Raw genomic sequence first — 18,701 nt, forward strand, 5'->3', positions numbered from 1 at the left:
AAAACATTCACTATGGATTCCTGTCTGAATAAGTTGACTCTAGTCTACACGACATAACTACCACTCTTATTAAAACTGCTCGGACTAGTATAAAGCTCAAATAAAATGAGAATTCGAAATGAATAAAAATACTCAATCTCACGACATTTTTGAATTTTATGGAACTCAGAATGGAAACGTTCTGTATTTCCAAAATTGACCCACTCCACCCTATGAAGAACTAAAATGTCCGCGGCAACCTGCGTTTTACTTTCCCGCCTTTTTCTTTCTATGCTACAGTTTTTGACCAATCAGATTCTTTGAAGATGATGACGTTGTTGTGGAAATGTCAAAAAAAAAGGAAAAAAAAACTTTTTTTGTGCTCTTCGTTGTTCAAAAATGACCTGCTGCTTTCTGCTACTTTTGAAGAGTTTTTAGATCAAAAAATTGTTTTCCTCTCAAAACAATTTCGAGGAGAAAAAAGAAGCAAGAGTTAATATTATCGGGGTGTGTTTGGTCATTTTTAAAGTTTGGAAAAAGACAGAATAACTGCTTTCTAAGAGGTGAGTTGTCAGTTGGCAAAATTGGATAATGAAAACAGACTTTTCAGTTTTAATATGCTGTTGTTATTTTCGCCGTTACTAATCACTTATTACTTTTGTTGAAGATGGAGAACTCTTTATCGGAGTACGAACTTTTGAGGCTTAGAAATATCAAGAGGAACCATGAATTCTTGAAAAGCCTTGGTAAGTTTGCATTTTGCCTTGTCTATTTCTTTGTTCTCTCATAAGTAAGCTTAAGCTTTTGTCAAGAATTAAGATTTAAAATACCTCCGTATATAAAGTACTTTCAAGTGGCTATTGGCTTTAAACGTTGCAGCAGCAAATGTAGAAACGTCGTGGCTTCAATTAATTGTTGCAAATTATCGTCGAAAGTTAAACCTTTCCTTAGAAATATCAGAGGCGTCCCTGAGCTGTGATCTATTCAACAGATTTTGCGAAAGAGCGTTCATGGCCAAAATGTAAGAGTTTGTTTAGGAATATTTACGACATGCTTAAGAAAACAATAAAATCTGAATATAAAATACCTCACGTTACTTCCAAGGTGTATCACTTTGCTGTCTAGGCCCTCCTTCTTCTTAGAGTGGAAAACCAAGGGATCTAAACCTCAAATTCTCTTCACTCCCCGATTTCCTTTTAATATGGGGAGAGCCGAGGGCGTCTATACACAGGCTATTATATTTGTATTTTCTCTCTTTTAGGTCTTCCTGTTCCAGCCGTACCAACTGGCCTTCCTTCTCGTACTCGTAAAACACCTGTAAAGAAGCCTAAGACAGAGACCACCATCGCAGATAGTGAAATCTCAAATGAGAGTAGTGATGATAGTGATGAAGATTGGGTTCCAGGGTCAGAAGAAGTTAGACGACGAAACAAAATGATCAAAAGATTCATTCCTGGTAAACAATCGTTCGGACGAAAACTGTCAGTAATGAGTTTTTTGGTCGAGATTTTCCTTCCTTAGAAAATGAGAATGGCTGTTTTGATTTTTTCCAGAGTTTAGACCCAAGCCTCAGATTGTGCCTACCATTAAAAGCCCGAAGGAGCCAAACATGAAGGTAGTTAACATGTGAATGCTTCCATAAAGAGGTAGACTTAGTGCATAGGACCTTTATAAAAAAGAGAGTACTACTAATGGGATTTATATCAATGTGAATTAACAAAAAGGTCAGTCAGTTATTAAAAGAAAATAATAAAAAGTGGAATGCCCATGTGTCCTTGTTTTGGCAGGAAGAAAATGACTCTAGCGCATTTGATGAGTTGGGTCGACTGGGAGAGAATATGGAACTTTTGCCAGATGAGAATACTGCAATTATAAGGAGAGAAAGAACAAAATCTAACAATAAAAATGAACAGCCTTCTATGGGAAAGCGCGAGCAATACGGCACTCGAGGAAAACGACACTTCTACTGTGAGGCTGAGGTGCCAGATGATGACCATTATATATGTGAGTAAAAAAAGATGAAATATTGAGGTGCCTTGTAAGGAAGGGGGAGGGGGGGGGGGAGGGGGGAGAAGGGGCTCAATCCTTATCAACAAGACAAAAAAGCTGTCTTTGTAAGATTGGGCACTTGTAAGAACTCGCCTTTCTCTTTGAGGTCGCGATAAAGACTTGAATTTAGTAAAAAGTAGCAAAATCATTCAATTCATTCATGATCAGTTTCTTGCTTGATTATCAAGGCTCTGTATTTCATCTTGCTCAACGTCAAGTTCCGAGTAAGGATAGATTTACGATTGCAACAATAACCCTGAACGAAAGGCAAAAGAATATTAGTTGTGTTGAGCTTGTTGCAGTTTTGAAAATAAACGCCTCCTATCTATGTGAACTTTAGAGCTTGGACCCCTACAATTACATAGACGTCCCGGGCATTTATTAACTATAGACCTTGTCACGGTTTTCGACGCCATCTTGACGAGTAGGCAAACGAGTGAGAAATTACAGTGTTTGTATGAGAATCAAATGTCGAATAACTTCCGTAAAACGGCCTTTCTGAAAAAAATATCAATTGTAAACTAAAGTTACAAAGCAAAGGATTATCCTAAAAAATTTTGGAGGCGTACCTGTGCCTAAATTTCTCCAGAGGCTTGCATTAGAGTTTCCATACATTTGTCTGTAATTTTCCCGAGACTTTCTTACAGACAAATGTATAGAAAATTTAAAAAAAGTGGTTCTAGGTCTTCCAGTGCATTAAGGCCCTCAATTTTTTCCAGTAGAATCCTTGGGAGTGAAGCTTTAGTTTACAAATCATATTTTTTTCAGAACAGCTGTTCTACGGAAATACATTCGACGTTAGATTCTCATACAAACACTGTAATTTCTCACGCGTTTGCTTACTCGTGAAGATGGCGTCGAAAACCGTGACAAGGTCTATTTTATGGGAGCTTACCGTTTTCTTCCATTAACACTGCTTTAGTTTGCGAAGATTGCAACGATTTCCACTACGGTGACTGCCCTGTGCATGGCCCATTACAAATTATTGAAGATAAACCAAGGGAAGAAAACCCAGACGTGTCCGCAGCCGTGGCTTCATTACCAGCATCACTAAAGATAAGTGACTCGTCAATTCCCGGGGCGGGATTAGGCGTTTTCAGTACGTCTGAGATCCCAAAAGGAGTGCAATTTGGCCCATACAAGGGAATGAAGATAGGCTGGGAGAATATAACAGAGGACAGAAATACTAGCTATTGTTGGGAGGTATGTTTTTATGAACATCTGAAAAATTTCATCAACTTAACATTCTTCACCGGGTGAATCCTTACAATTAGATGCTTCTTTTCCACACTACTTTCTATATTTTTTGACGTAAATGGTGGACAGAGTTTTGGGCCGACTTAGTGTGAGGGTATGTGATTTACAAGTACAGAAGTGTAGTTGGGATGGTTTAGTCCGATTTTGCGGAGAAATACATAAATGTCCATGACGTCATACATCACCACCACCACAATTCTTTTGTTTTCTGTCAACCTGTTAAGTATAAGACACTAAAAGATAGCACGTGAAGTCATCCTAATGAGAATAGACCTTTTCACGGTTTATGACGCCATCTTGGCTGGGGGGCAAGCACGGCTGAAATTGCAGTTTGGCCCACTTGGAACCGCTATAACGCCGTTACAGAGAGGCAGATTTCCAACATTTGCCACTACCTTAATAGTCAGGTCTCTTAGTGCAAAATATAGGCCGGATCGTTACAGACGTGACAAAAGTGTCAAATTTGGCACAGAGCTTCCTTAGCACCTACCAATTAATACTGGAGGGGGTGCCCGTTACAAATGGTCCTAATTACAGATAAAAGGGGGGGTTAACTTTCACCTATAATAGCAGATTGGGTGTCCTGTGGTGAGTACTCTTCTTGTTTGATTTGGCTAAAAAACATTTGTTGCAAATTTTTAAGTTTTTAATTTGGTAATGTTTAGTTGTTGTTACACTATTCAAAATAGTTTTACATGTACATAATACTGACTAGTGCCCAGTCTCCACACGGTAAGTGTGGCCATGTTCATTGTGCGGACTGTGCGGCTATCAGTGTCACTGCTAAGACTTGCCTTATCATTACATATCAATTTAAACAGATCACAAAGCCAGCTTTCAAAGATGTCATACAATAACATAAAACTCAAATGTATCACATCCTAAACGACAGAATCGTAAAGTTTGACATGCCACATGAACGACCTCATGAACCGTAACTGACAACGCGCCCACTTTGTAATTGTGCAGCTAAGATTAGATTATAATTTGCTTCGTTGGTAACCCTGTCCTTGAGATAATGATTAAAACATGTCAACCTCGTCCCCAGGGGGAAAGGAGGAGCAAGGGTGGCACAGTTGGTTAGTGCGCAGCCTTCGGGACGAGAGGTAACGAGTTCGAGCCCGGTGTCAACACCTCCTTATTTCAACTTCTCTTTTTTCTGTGTAGCTTTGACTAGCTTAAATACCTTTAAAACGGAGAATTAATGGAGAGAGGGGGGTAAAAGGAGCGCACCGTCGACCTCAAGTTTATCACTTATTATTACTGTCACGAGTTATTGACGTAAAATATGGTCGCTTTACCTTTTTCTACCTGTTTATTAACCCTGGGGACGAGGTTGTAAAACATGCCTCTCCAGGAATTTTTAACACTCTTTATTTTTTGCACATTTGCATTTAAAAAGAAGTGTATGAGGTCCCTGCATGCCTATACACCTGTAAGCGGCTCATTCACTTCAGAGCCCTTGGACCAGAGTGTTAAAAGTACGTCTACAGAGGGTCGTGAAGGGGGGTACCAAATCCCAGTTCCCAGCCTAAATTTGGCCCAAATCCCAGTTCCCAGGCTAATTTTTGCGAAAATCCCAGTTACCAAATCTAAAATCCCATTACATATGATTATTTGCAAAATCATGCGCATAATAAATTAAAAGCACTGATTGACGCTATTTGGATACACGTACCTTCACCTGGACTGAAGAAAATCTCTCATTCTGCTGGTGAACACTCTTTCTCTTCCAGCTCTTGTTGACATAACCATATGAAAACCAATTCTATCATCTGCACAATCCTCGTCTGACTCACTGTCTCCGCTTTCACTGCTAGCTGGTAGCTAGACCGCGGGCGCGAAGGCGAAAAATACTGATTTCACGGTCTCTACTGAGGAGTGCAAGGTCTATTGCTACGAAATTTTATTTTTCTATTTCGAAATATTGGAGCAAATACCGCTGAAGAAAAGAAATCCCATTCCCATTTTATAATTGTTCATCCCATTCCCAGTGGCTAAATCCCAGTCCCAGTGAGTAAATCCCATTTTCCCAGTCCACAATAAGGCTAATCCCAGTTCCCATTTTACCCCTTCACGACCCTCTCTACACGATCTTTCAAAAAAAAGGAAGGTCGTCGCGTGCGTTACAATTTACAAACAAACTAACTTCAGAAGAGCTGAAATTTACAGGAACAAGGCCTCTTTTAGCCAACCAATGATGCATCATTTATGAAAATGAATGTAATTTGTTTGATGCAATTAGGCGAATACCCCGTGGTTACGAAATCTTACGATCATGGATTCCTCAAGAGCAATTCAGTTACCAGCTTTTCACAAAATAATGCTGTGGAAAATTATCTAAAATACCAAAAAAGCAAGGGTCAACAATAATTATGGCCTGGTCCCTTATAATAATGGAGTGGTCATGATAAAGAAGCCCATCAGCCCTAACTTTGACCACTCAAACAGATTTTTGACAGATTACATACTGCAAAACTTTGCATTCACTTATGCCTATGTTGCCACACCAGGAGCCTAGAAATCGGCTCCTGGTCACACCTTGTTTTTATTGCTGAATATCATTCTAAAGAGCTTTACGAAATATTTTGTTAGTATGGGTGTTTTGATAATGATTGATATTTAGAGATGGTGACAAAAACGAACACAGAAATAGTCACAAAACAAGACGCATGAAACAACTGTAATCTAATATTCGTTTTACACCGATATAATGGCTTCTTTGGCTGCTATGCTGACGTTCTTGAAGATGGCCGGTAGTATCACAACTAGTCCCGGGTTAGGTATACCGTTTATTACCAGTTTCACGGTTCCTGAGACTTAGGGCCTGTTAACATAAAGGTGGGGGACCCCAGGTAGGTGAGGTAACCTGCTTAGGTTGGGTAAAAAAATAACCTTCCTTTACACGCAATCTTGCAATCCCGCCATCCTGGGGTGCAGTTTCTCAAGATTATATGAATGGTCGCTAACCATGTAAGCAAGAAAAATGCTGGCAAACCACGTCTACGCTCAATTGCTGCTCTTGCTGCAACCTTCAGTGTTGTGGCTTTCTATTGTTACCTTTAATAATTATGTGAAGCCACCCAGCGCCAAAGTGAATTTTGCGCGATTTTGATGTATCTCGAATCCGACCCCGACTAGCCTGGGTTTCCTCACCTTGAAACGTTGACATGGCAAAATTTGACCTCAGCTGAGAGGGTTACCTGGTGTGGCAGACCGGGCTACCCACCTTGAAGGGTGACCCCACCTATCATGTAAACGTGATCAAATTAAAATGAGAGATTATATGGACAGGCGGGTTACCCCACCTAAGTGGGTTACCATTCCTACCTGGGGTCCCCTTCCTTCATGTAAACAGGCCCTAAAAGTTAGCCCGGCCCCCTTTCTACAGCTTCAGCAGTTAAACTATTCACTATTTATCATTTGAGTCAATCTTGTACCATTTGAGTCTCACTTTTACGACTTGATCTGAGCTGTTATTATTTTTGGACATGAGTGCTTCAGTGCCAAATGTAGAGGCTTCATGATAAACTGTGCTGTTTTTTGAAGCTTGGGCTAACTTGTTTCTTTTTTTCGTTGATGAGACCAGATTCTTTTTTGTTTGTTTTTGCTTTGTAAAGCTTAGACAAACTGCGGAAATTGTAAATGATATGACTTGTGCCACGGTGCTTGCTTCTCTGTCAAAACATGCACTTGCGTCCAGCAGATAACTGGATAAAGAGAGACTGAAAGGCATCCAGGCCTATGTTAAGCTGAAAAATTAATTACCTCCCTAGGAAAGAACTATTTTGGGTTCTGTCATTTCGTTATTTGCTCTTCATGAATAGCTGTCATAAATCCCTGATAATATGTGAGACAACAGACTCTTTGACAATTTCTTTTGTCTGAAATTTTTTTTGCTTTCTTCAGCTTAAAGTGACATGTAACGACAAGTAATACTTGATAAATGAGGCTTAAGCCACACAATAAGGCCTCCTCTAATTGAAATACATTAGAAAAGGAGAAGAGACCCCCGAGGCTGAGTACTTGCAAGTTATGAAGCAAAGACGAGGCCATCTTAGAAATGACTTATGAAAATGTGGGCGGACTGTGGACTTGCTTTAAGGGCACAGTAATAATCAACTTAATTACACAGTCAATAAGCAAAAATGGATGGGAATGCCAGATGTTCGAGTGAAATTGTTGTTTACAACCTGAGAATAGAATTCAGAGTGATTTAAGGTATTAAATAACAATTTTCAATCAAAACACCACAGGGACCCCAGCAGGTGAAATTTACAATAATTAAATTCTGTTTAGCACGCTTCAGTGGCATATTTGCATTGAGCACCCCCTCTAGTATTCATGGTACTGCAATAAGCTATCGCTGTGCAAAGTTTGGTGCTTTTGTCAACTCTGTAACGATCCTGACCCTAAGAGACCTGACTATAAATAGTTTTATTGATACCATTCATTCAACCAAAAATAAGGCTTTTAAAGAAGGTAAGACGTCCGTAAATTCGAATTATAAATATTCTCATGTGGCTTCTAATTTTATGGTAATTTACATAACGTTGATTAGAAGGGTTTGTATGAAATCTTAAAAATTCGTTTTACGGTCGTCGTAACCTGAATCTCTTCTTTTCCTTTATGAAAATAATCTCAGTACAAATGTCTTTTAAATTACATTTTCGCTGTGGAAATCCGCCTCTTTGTAGCGGCGTTATAGCGGTTCCAAGTGGGCCAAAATCCCATACATTCACTCTCATTTTAGCCGTGTTTGCCCCCTAGCCAAGATGGAAACATAAACCGTGAAAAGGTCTATTTTATATATGACGTCATTTGTTTAAATGTATTCCTTCACAATTTTATGAAATTCCTCCGCTAAAAACGGAATATAACCTTTCTGCTATACTACTCAAGTTTTTGCTAATAGCATTTGATTTCTTTATGCATCAGTCAATTCTAGCTGCGCCCAGCCGCCCCCCCCCCCCTCCCGGGCTACCGCAGGGCATTTGCAAATTTTGTGCTGCCCGGGGGCCGGGCATTTGCCAACCCCGGGGCAAACCCCGAGCTTTCAACACGCACGCGGCTTCCTGTCAGAATATAACTACATAGAGGATTTTACTGGAAAAACAAGCAGATTGGCTCATTTGTCAATGACGGGAAAAAATTGAAGAGGTTTGTAAAGGCATGTTCTCGATTTTGTGCATGCATTTCTTTGCTGGGCGCAGCTGAAATTGACTGATACATTATTCTTAAACATTTCAACGGTTTGTGGCTCCGTAATAATAACAACTACTTTGAAATTTAGCCAGGGAAAGAAATCACTATTATTCTTTGTTCTAATAGATTTTAAAAGATGGCAAGTTTAGTCATTTCTTAGATGGTCGAGATGAAAACAATAGTAACTGGATGCGGTTCGTTAATTGCTGTCGTTGTGAAGACGAGCAGAATTTGGTGGCTTTTCAGTTCAGAGGAAAGATTTACTACCGCACGTACAAGCCTATAAAAGCAGGCTCAGAGCTATTAGTATGGTACGGGGAGAGTTACGCTAAAGATTTAGGAATATTGCTGGATGATAATAAAGATCGCAGTAAGACGAATGGTAAGACTAATACATTTTAAATATCTCACTTATGCTCCAAAATTTAGAGTCCAACTCTGCAATAATATACTATCGATTGCCAACTTATTTTAATTTGCTGAAGATGACTTCCAACCAAAAGAAGCAACATAAAGTAAACTTAAGACGGAATCCATCAGGAAATTGAGTAATTTTAATTTTTAGTGGACAAAAACCTTGTACCAGAATAATTTTATAACAATATTGCATCCTTTTTTACATTTTTCAAGGGCTAAAGGTGTAATTAGTCATCTGTAATAACATGCACCAAAGAAAATTTCTTATGGGAGTCTGAGAAAATGAATGTCAAATTTCACAAGAAGTGTGAAAACACAGGTGAAATTCTGAAAATTTCATGTGTAACATATAGTTTTGTGAAATTTGACAGTTTTTGTTTTCTCGGGCTCCTATAAGAAACTTTCTTTGGTGTTATTACAGATGACTAATTACATCTGTAGCCCTTGAAAAAAGGAAAAAAGAATGCGATATTGTTTAAGTTATTCTGGTACACGGTTTTTGTCCACTGAAAATAAAAATTACTCAATTTCTGGTGAGTTCCGTCTTAAAATCTGAACAGATGACTCGAGCAATGTAATGCGCGCGAAAAATATGCTGATGCAAATTATAAAAGTTCATGTATCTTAATATGTGATGTAACGATGCTACTCATTGTTTGCAATAGATAGAACACGAAAGTTGATCAACTGAACCTACAAAAAACGGTTTTCAAATAACGAAAATCAGCTGAAACCTGTCCACAACAAAATAATCCTTTATTTAACTTTATTTTTAGGGACACGAAACATCTGCAAGCATTGTGGAAAAGCGTTCGCTTTGAACTTTTTACAGAGGCACAAGCGTTTTTGCTTTTCAAGAACGGCTAAAAGAACATGGGACTGTGATCAATGTAAAAAGAAATTTGCATCTCCTGACTATCTCAAGGTCCATGAATGTATTCTTCCTAACAACAAGAGATCTCTTTTCCTGACCAATCATCTCCGTACTCACACAGGTGAAAAGCCATATCAGTGTACACAATGTAACAAGGCGTTTAACCAGCTGGGGAATCTAAACACGCACCTCCGTACTCACACAGGTGAGAAGCCATATCAGTGTACACAATGTAACAAGGCGTTTGCCAACTCTAGTCATCTGACCAGGCACCTCCGTACTCACACAGGTGAAAAGCCATATCAGTGTACACAATGTAACAAGGCGTTTAACCAGCTGGGGAGTCTGACCAGGCACCTCCGTACTCACACAGGTGAAAAGCCATATCAGTGTACACAATGTAACAAGGCGTTTAACCACTTGGGGAGTCTGACCAGGCACCTCCGTACTCACACAGGTGAAAAGCCATATCAGTGTACCCAATGTAACAAGGCGTTTGCCAACTCTAGTGATCTGACCAGGCACCTCCGTACTCACACAGGTGAAAAGCCATATCAGTGTACACAATGAAACAAGGCGTTTACCAACTCTTGTTATCTGACCGGGCACCTCGGAACTCAGACAGGTGGAAAGCCATATCAGTGTACACAATGTAACAAGGCGTTTAACTAACTGGCTCATCTGACCACGCACCTCCGTACTCACACAGGTGAAAAGCCATATCAGTGTACACAATGAAACAAGGCGTTTACCAACTCTAGTCATCTGACCAGGCACCTCGGAACTCACACAGGTGAAAAGCCATATCAGTGTACACAATGAAACAAGGCGTTTAACTAACTGGCTCATCTGACCAGGCATCTCCGTACTCACACAGGTGAAAAGCCATATCAGTGTACACAATGTAACAAGGCGTTTAACCAGCTGGGATATCTGACCACGCACCTCGGAACTCACACAGGTGAAAAGCCATATCAGTGTGCACAATGTAACAAGGTGCTTAACAAGTTGCACCATCTGATCAGACACCTCCGTACTGACACAGGTGAAAAGCCATATCGGTGTACACAATGAAAGAAGGCGTTTAACAGCTCTAGTGATCTGACAAGGCACCTCCTTACTCACACTGGTGAATACACAATGTAACAAGGCGTTCAACAACTCTTGCTATCTGACCACGCACCTCCGTACTCACCCAGGTGGGTGAAAGCCATATTAAACATTACTGAAGTAAGGCGTATTAGTCGGGGGTTTTATTGACCATATGTCTGGACAGGTGAAAAGCAATATTAAGCATAACCGAAGTGTGCGTATTGCAACAAAGCGTTCAACTGGTTGCATCATATGACCTTGCACCTTCGTGTATTAGCGCCATATTAGTGATAGTGAAAACAATGCATCATCCTTTGGCATTTGGCCTGTTATTGTCTTTTCTCAACTTATCGAATTTAAAGACGAGTAGATTGTGATGTGATTTTTAATCAGTTCGACCCGAACTATGATACAGCTAGGATCGTGGGTTTACAATATTCCCGGGACAATATTATGGAAAAGTGGTCTTGGGACGAGTATCCTTTGAGCATAAATACGAGGCTAATGCGGGGAACTTCTCGCCAAGAGGACAAACAAATATGAGAAAACGGCGGCTGAGTTTTCCGAATTTAAGGGAAACTTTTAACGTTGTAAAATTACGGACGGCTTACATACAAGAAAGATCATTATTTCAAACAACAAAAGAAAGATCGGCTCGTTATTACAGAGAAACTAACAGCGATCCTAACCTGATATTGGTGGGAAGAGTCAAAATCCCCGAAGCCATTTTAATTATTTTTCAGTGTCTTTGAAACTTTTTGAAGAACACCTATGCGATAAAGTTGACAGAGATGTTATCACACAGCTTCACACCTACTTTGCAGTTTAAATTTTTTAATGGAGCGGATGCAAAATCACTGTCCAGTGGATAATTACTTTTTAACATCAAGATGGGGCTTAGTGTTCTGCACACAGGCCCTGCATTTTTTTTAAGAAACTTACGTCGGTTTGAACAAAGATGACTTGAAAGATAAAGTTTACTTATAAATTTAGGTTACATTACTTGTCAACATCTTCGATCACACAAAAAAACATGCAGGCAGTTATACACAGAGAGACTTTTGCACTGACGATAATACTGAGCAGTTTAAACTCCATTTTACAGATACACACAAGGAAAAAAGAATAATAAGAAGTATAAAATGATATAAGAAGGTTTCGAATAGTGACATTTTGACACAATTAAATTTACCATTTTCTAGATTACTTCTAGTTTCTTCTTTTGGCTTCGTGGCTGTTTTAAGACCATAATCTTTGTTGTTTGTTCGACAAGTTCTTGCCACAGTTTTGTTAATTGCAACAGGTATCCCTTTAGCTTACCTGCTATCTTTGAGCTTCGCCAAGAAGTTCCCCGCATTTGCCCGTGGCAAAAACAACAACAAAAAAAACATGCTGCGAAGTCTCTCGTCCGTCGGGGAATACGTATATCGTCTAATGGGGAATCAACAACACCGTACTCAAATGACAACGATATCATTATTGTACACAGTTGACAATAGTTAACGTATTCCATTGACGTCTTCCTCAACAACGACGACGATAGTAAAAAAAAATAAAATAAAATGGTAAATAACAATAAAAAATGGTTAAATAATCATCTGATCTAATCATGTGCTAATTCGCTTCTTCTTTAAAGTACCTCAGGTTTTCTTAGCTGTCTCTAAACCGCTAATCCATTCTGGGAAAACCAGTTTGAATAATGGTAAAAAACGCAAATTTTTCTTGTAAAAGTGATATTTGACATATTTCGTTGCCTTCGCCAGCATCGCCGCTAAAGCTCGCTAAACATACTAAAGAGGTGCACCTCATGCAAATTCATCAGTTTGGTCAGCAGGTTATTCAACTCTGATCTCCAGCGCTAGGATTACAGGCGTTAGGTATCGGTACTATCTAAAGAAGGGTTCATTTTTAACTCGTGGGTACGCGCGAGCGTACCACGAGTTATTGCAGGGACAGAGATATGCAAATGAGTCACTCGCTCACTCGTAGTAGACGCACTTCGTAATTAATCGGGTCCGAACTCGAGAGCGCGAAGATCTATCGTTTTCAAAGAAGCACGCGCTCGTCGAAGTTCGGTGGCATCAAATTCCTCTCTGAGAGCGTGCATCGTGCGCTACAGCACGGTTAGAGGATAGAGGTCTTACCAAATTTGAGACACGCAGGAATCCTTCAGATTAGTACGATTCAAGAGCCCTTGACTCGTCCAGGCGTTAAACTTGACGAGAAGATGAGCATTTGCTCTTCGACTCCTTCAACTTCGACGCTGGCTTGATCTCCTACCTTGTTGCCCCCGCAGGGTTCCGGCCCAGAGGCCGGAACCCGAGGAGGCACCCTAATGTCCCCCGCGTAAAGAAGAAGTATCGTATTACTGTTAGTGTATGCGAAGCTTTCCCGATTTGATGAAACTAGGCGCGCACGGTGGTCCCGGTTAATTTTCAGCGCGTGCGCGTGGCTCAGCAACCGCGCAAACTGGGTTTGTCAACGAGTCGCATTCGCCGAATTGTGTCGCACACAAGCACAACAAGTGGCTCCAAATCCTCGTCCGGGAAGATTTTCCACCGAAACTCCTCTAGAGCGAGAACGCCGACTTCAAATTCAGCGTGAACAACGAAGGAGAAGACGCTAACAAGAAACCGCGGAGTAGAAGGAACATCGATGAGCACAGCGAAGGCAACGCCGACAACAACAGACAGAGGAACAGGAGATTGGAATCAAAGGAATTATGATCGTTTTACACTGTCGAAAACCCAGATTTCTTAGTTTGCCGGTTTCCCCGCAGATATATAGATCAAAGTCGGCAAAGTTTCAGCTCCGTATTACGGCCCGAATAATAATAATTTTCAGGCGAACTGCACCGGGCCATATTTGTTCTTTGTTTTTGTCTTTTTCTAAATGCGGGCGGCGAAATAATGCTAAATGTGCTTTTCTGTACACTGTTAACACTAACACTACATAATACGCAAAAAAGAAGAAGAAGAAAAGAAAGAACAACGTATGGACCTTTAACACGATATTCGCGGTTGGTCACCCGTCCAGCTCGTAACCCCGACCGACAGGGCTTAACTTGAGTGCCGTTACCAAACCGAGTTTCGCGAAGGTTATTGCGAGATACATATTTCTATAGAGTTCAAAAGTTATTCAGCAGTACTGCAATTGTTTGGTATTAGAGAACTTGATTTGTCAGACACAAATCAGCAACGTGGATCGACAGAACTTTGAACTGGTTTTGTCAACGTGGATCGACAAACTCGATTCAAACCACATCAGGAATAGCTCAAATTTCTCAAAACCCAGTCAAAGACAAGGTTAAGAAAGGTGCTATCGTGAAATAACCGGGTTTTGTTCTATATTAAGGTAATCAGGGTTTAATAAACAGTGGTCCATGTGTTTTTAGGGTTAGTTTATTGCGAAATCCCGATTATTTTATTTGATACAAGGACATGCCAGAAAAAATGAACTGGGAAATATCTCAAAGGTGAGAAACTTGAAACAGTGGTCCATGTTTTTGTAGGGTTAGTTTCATTGCGAAATCATTTATATCAGTTGCGTTCGACGTTGCGTTCAAGAATGTCACACTCGAAGCCAAAGCATCCGTTCGACACATTAGTTATAGGAAATTTAGTTATAAATAGATAATTAAAGATGGTTTTGCTGTTTAACACGCGTTCTATTACATTTGCAGTGTTGGTTGAACTCATTATGAGATGTATATAAAACAATTGTCCATCCTACGCATGTCATGTATGAGGATTTTCATTAACCCAGGAAACAAAGTGTAATAATTGAGAAAACACAAAAGAGAACAAAAGAATTACACTCAGAAACTCTAATACGAAAACTGCATTTCAAAGATTCATGGCAAATACATGGACAACCACAAGGAGTCTTCATTCGGGTTTTAAATGGTCGGGGGCAGATTTAGTGACAACTATAACTAGTAGTAATGTAGTAGGTTATGTGTATGTGTAGAGAACTGGAACTAGTTAGAATAATATCGAAAAGGACTGGCTCTAGCCAAGATGATGTAATCGCAAGATGGCGGAAAGCGCCACCGACACGTATTAAAAGAGTTAGAAGTTTGGAGTAATTTGTGGTTGATTTAGGCGTGTAATCTAACAAAATTGGCGACCCCGCCAGGACTTGTAACCCGACGAAGATGAAACACTGGATGGAACGTTTCTGGCGATCGATTTTGGTATGTTTTTGAGCATATTTGTGTCTCTCATCGCTTTGACCACGTGCTTCCACTGCCCGCCATTGTCAATCGGAAACATCGGAACTGAGGCCTTGCCGATGATGGCAGAAGATCTTCAATTGGAATTACAGTCTAGCATCTATGCCGCGGACTGGAGCTCACTCGAGCGAATGGCCAAGTTCTTCAAAGTTGAATATGAGGGAAAAACAAAATTGTTTGTGGCGAAACGTGTTGCTCTACGGCTCGATGATGAAATTGAAAAACTGAAGGAAGCCGAAGTCGTGCCGTACCTCAAGGACGTAAAAGAAATGCTGACAGAGAAACCCCATGGCATCAAGAACGATGAAGAAGATGGTAAGCCAGTTCTAAGTGATTCAAAATCTCCTCCCGTAGCGAAGGAAGATCCTGTTCAAAAACTACTAGCGACTAGCGCGTTACGTAGACAGTTTAAGATCAGTGGTCAAATCGGGGAACCCGAGCAGAAAGACAAAATTAGTTTTTCTTCCCTTATGCGTCAAATTCAAATGGGGTTGGCCCAAGGTTATGGCGAGAGTGAAATTGTTGATGGTGTTATTCGCTCAATTACACCTGGCATGGTACTTAGGAGTTACCTCGAAACTTACGAAGATTTGACATTGGATCGGTTAAAGAAAATTCTCCGTAGCCACTATGGTGCAAAGAATACATCAGAACTCTATCAAACACTGGCATCCCTATGTCAGAGCCCAAAGGAGTCACCCCAGGCATTTTTGATGAATGCTCTTGATCTGAGGCAACAAATCCTGTTTGCATGTGGTGAAGAAGAAGGTGAAATATCCCTACAGTATGACTCTGGACACATACAACGTCTGTTTCTTCGGTCAGTAGAAACTGGTTTACAGGATGAAAGTATTCGTGCTAAGATTCGCCCATTCCTGAAGGACTCAAATGTGACAGATGAAGTGTTGATGCAACAGATGAGCATGGCTACGTCAGCAGAAAAGGAAAGGGACAAGAAGCTTAAGAATAATACCAAGACCAAACAACCACCATTATCAGTGTCTGCGGTATCTGATGGCCCACCTAAAGAAAAGGAAGGAGGCAAGAAGAACAGCCCTCAGAATGATCTTCTAACAGCTATAAGTGCAATCAAGTCAGAAGTCGAGGCATTGAAAAGCGAGGTCAGGAAGAACAGCAATCAAAGTGTACCTCCAGGCAAGTGGCCAGAGAGAAGAAGACCACCTTTGTGTTCAAGCTGCCTCGAGAACAGAAAGGAATATTGCAATCACTGTTTTAAGTGTGGGAGCGAATCTCATCTGGCAAGGGGATGCAGGAAGCAGTTAAACAGGAATCGACTGCTCCCGCGAGACAGGAAGCAGTCGTAAACCCACCAAAGTCTCACCAATGTAGCCACTGTTGTAAAACCGGAGTAGAGCATGGACAACTTAAAAGATGTAGTCAGTGTCAGAGTGTATGGTATTGCACCACGCGATGTCAAAAGGGACACTGGGCTGAACACAAGGTGTTGTGCCAAGCAATAAGTCATCTTTCTGAGGCGAGTACAAGTAAGTCAAAAGAGTTTGTAGACCCAGCCTGTGTCAGTCATTTAACTCCAAGTGAGCATGCTAAAGTTATTGGCCTTGTTGGCAAGAAGTGTATGGTGAAGTGCTTGCTCAATGACTATGAATGTGAAATGTTATGGGACACTGGTGCCCAGGTTTCAATAATATCAGTCGACTCTGTCCAAAGATGCTTAGGACAAGTAGCCATTAGACAGTTGTCAGAACTCTTGGAGACAAGCCTTAGCCTAACAGCAGTGAATGGGTCTCAAATACCCTACATTGGGTGGGTGGAAGCCAGAGTTATGCTAACTCCTCCTGGTAGTGATAGCAATCAAGAGGAACTGTTAGTGCCTTTTCTAGTGACATCAGAAAAGTTGGACTGTCCCATTTTGGGATACAATGTCATTGAAGAGTTAGTAAGTCAGGACCAGAATCCAAACCCAACAATTTACAAGAGTTTCCCTGGAACAGATAAGACAAAAGTAGATGCCTTGGTAAATTTCATTCAGAGTTCAAGTTCAGATGCCATTTGTAAAGTGAGGACGGGAAGGAGAGATGTGGTGATACCAAGGGATAGCATGATAACTGTTGGCTGCCGTGCAACTACAGGACCAGTAAACAAGCTAACACCAGTACTGTTTGAGCCAAATGAATTGGCACAGTTACCAGAGGGTTTAGAAGTTAATGGAACTTTGTTAAATGTCAAACCAGGAAAGTCATCTAAGGTACAGATTGCTGTACACAATGGGACAGACCATGATATTCTGCTTAAGAGTCGCACCCCGTTAGGAGTCCTTCAGGCAGTCAAATCAGTGACAACAGCAGATGTTAGACTGAGTGAATGTAGAACCCAGAATGACCAGCAATATTTTGAGAAACCTAAACCTCAGGGACCCACCACCCCTGCTGAGCAGCAAAACAAAGAAAATGAAAACCCACTTCCGGCAGTTGATCTCGGTGATTTGGATCATGACCAGCGGACTGCAGCTGAAATGATGCTGAGGGAAGAGTACGAGTCATTCTCATCCAATGAAGAAGATATTGGCTGCATCCCTGATCTGGAAATGGAGATTAATCTGCATAATAACCAGCCAGTGCAAAAGAAGTACACGTCAATTCCTCGACCACTGTATCCGGAGGTGAAACAGTACATTGAAGACCTTCTGAACCAGAATTTCATCACTGAATCCAAGTCCCCATACTCCTCTCCAGTTGTCTGTGTTCGCAAGAAGGATGGGTCTCTAAGGCTATGCATTGACTATCGAGAACTAAATCGCAAGACTATTGCTGACAGACATCCCATTCCTAGAGTCCAAGAGACCTTGGATGGTCTTGGCGGAAATAAGTGGTTCAGTGTACTTGACCAGGGTAAGGCGTATCATCAGGGGTTCGTAAACAGGGACAGTAGAGCAGCGACAGCATTCATTACACCGTGGGGGCTATATGAATGGGTAAGGATCCCATTTGGATTGATGAACGCACCTGCGAATTTCCAACGGTTTATGGAACGTTGTTTGGGTGAACTAAGGGACAAAGTGGCTATACCGTACCTCGATGACATCATAGTATTTAGTAGGACATTTGCAGAACACATCGAGCATCTGAGAACAGTATTGCGAAAGTTACGAGCACATGGAGTCAAGTTGAAGCCGCGCAAGTGTAGTTTGTTCAAACGCGAGGTCAAGTTTTTAGGAAGAGTTGTGTCAGGTGATGGTTACCAGATGGATCCAGGGTGTGTACAAGCTATCGAGAAGTTAAAGGAAGTAACACCCAAAACTGTTGGTGAAGTAAGACAGCTTGCAGGAATACTAAGTTACTACCGAAGGTACATTAAAAACTTTGCTAAAATTGCGAAACCGATCTATGACTTGCTTACCAGCACAGGACAGGATGGACAACAGCCCTCAAAGACGCCAATCGTTTGGGGAAGAGAACAGCAACTAGCCCTCGAGAAGTTAGTGGGACACCTCAGTAATCCACCCATTATGGCTTATCCAGATTTCTCAAAAGCATTTACTCTCCACACCGACGCAAGTAAAGACGGTCTTGGGGCAGTGTTGTACCAAAACCAGGATGGGGTCATGCGAGTTAT

At 40.9% G+C, this 18,701-nt stretch overlaps 1 pseudogene; it reads left to right on the top strand.

The window, feature by feature from the left end:
* Window positions 1-401: 401 nt before the first annotated feature.
* On the top strand, window positions 402-11,398 carry LOC140924466 (uncharacterized; annotated as a pseudogene).
* Window positions 11,399-18,701: the final 7,303 nt, after the last annotated feature.

Source organism: Porites lutea, chromosome 14, assembly GCF_958299795.1.
Source record: "Porites lutea chromosome 14, jaPorLute2.1, whole genome shotgun sequence".
Classification (NCBI taxonomy): Eukaryota; Metazoa; Cnidaria; class Anthozoa; order Scleractinia; family Poritidae; genus Porites; species Porites lutea.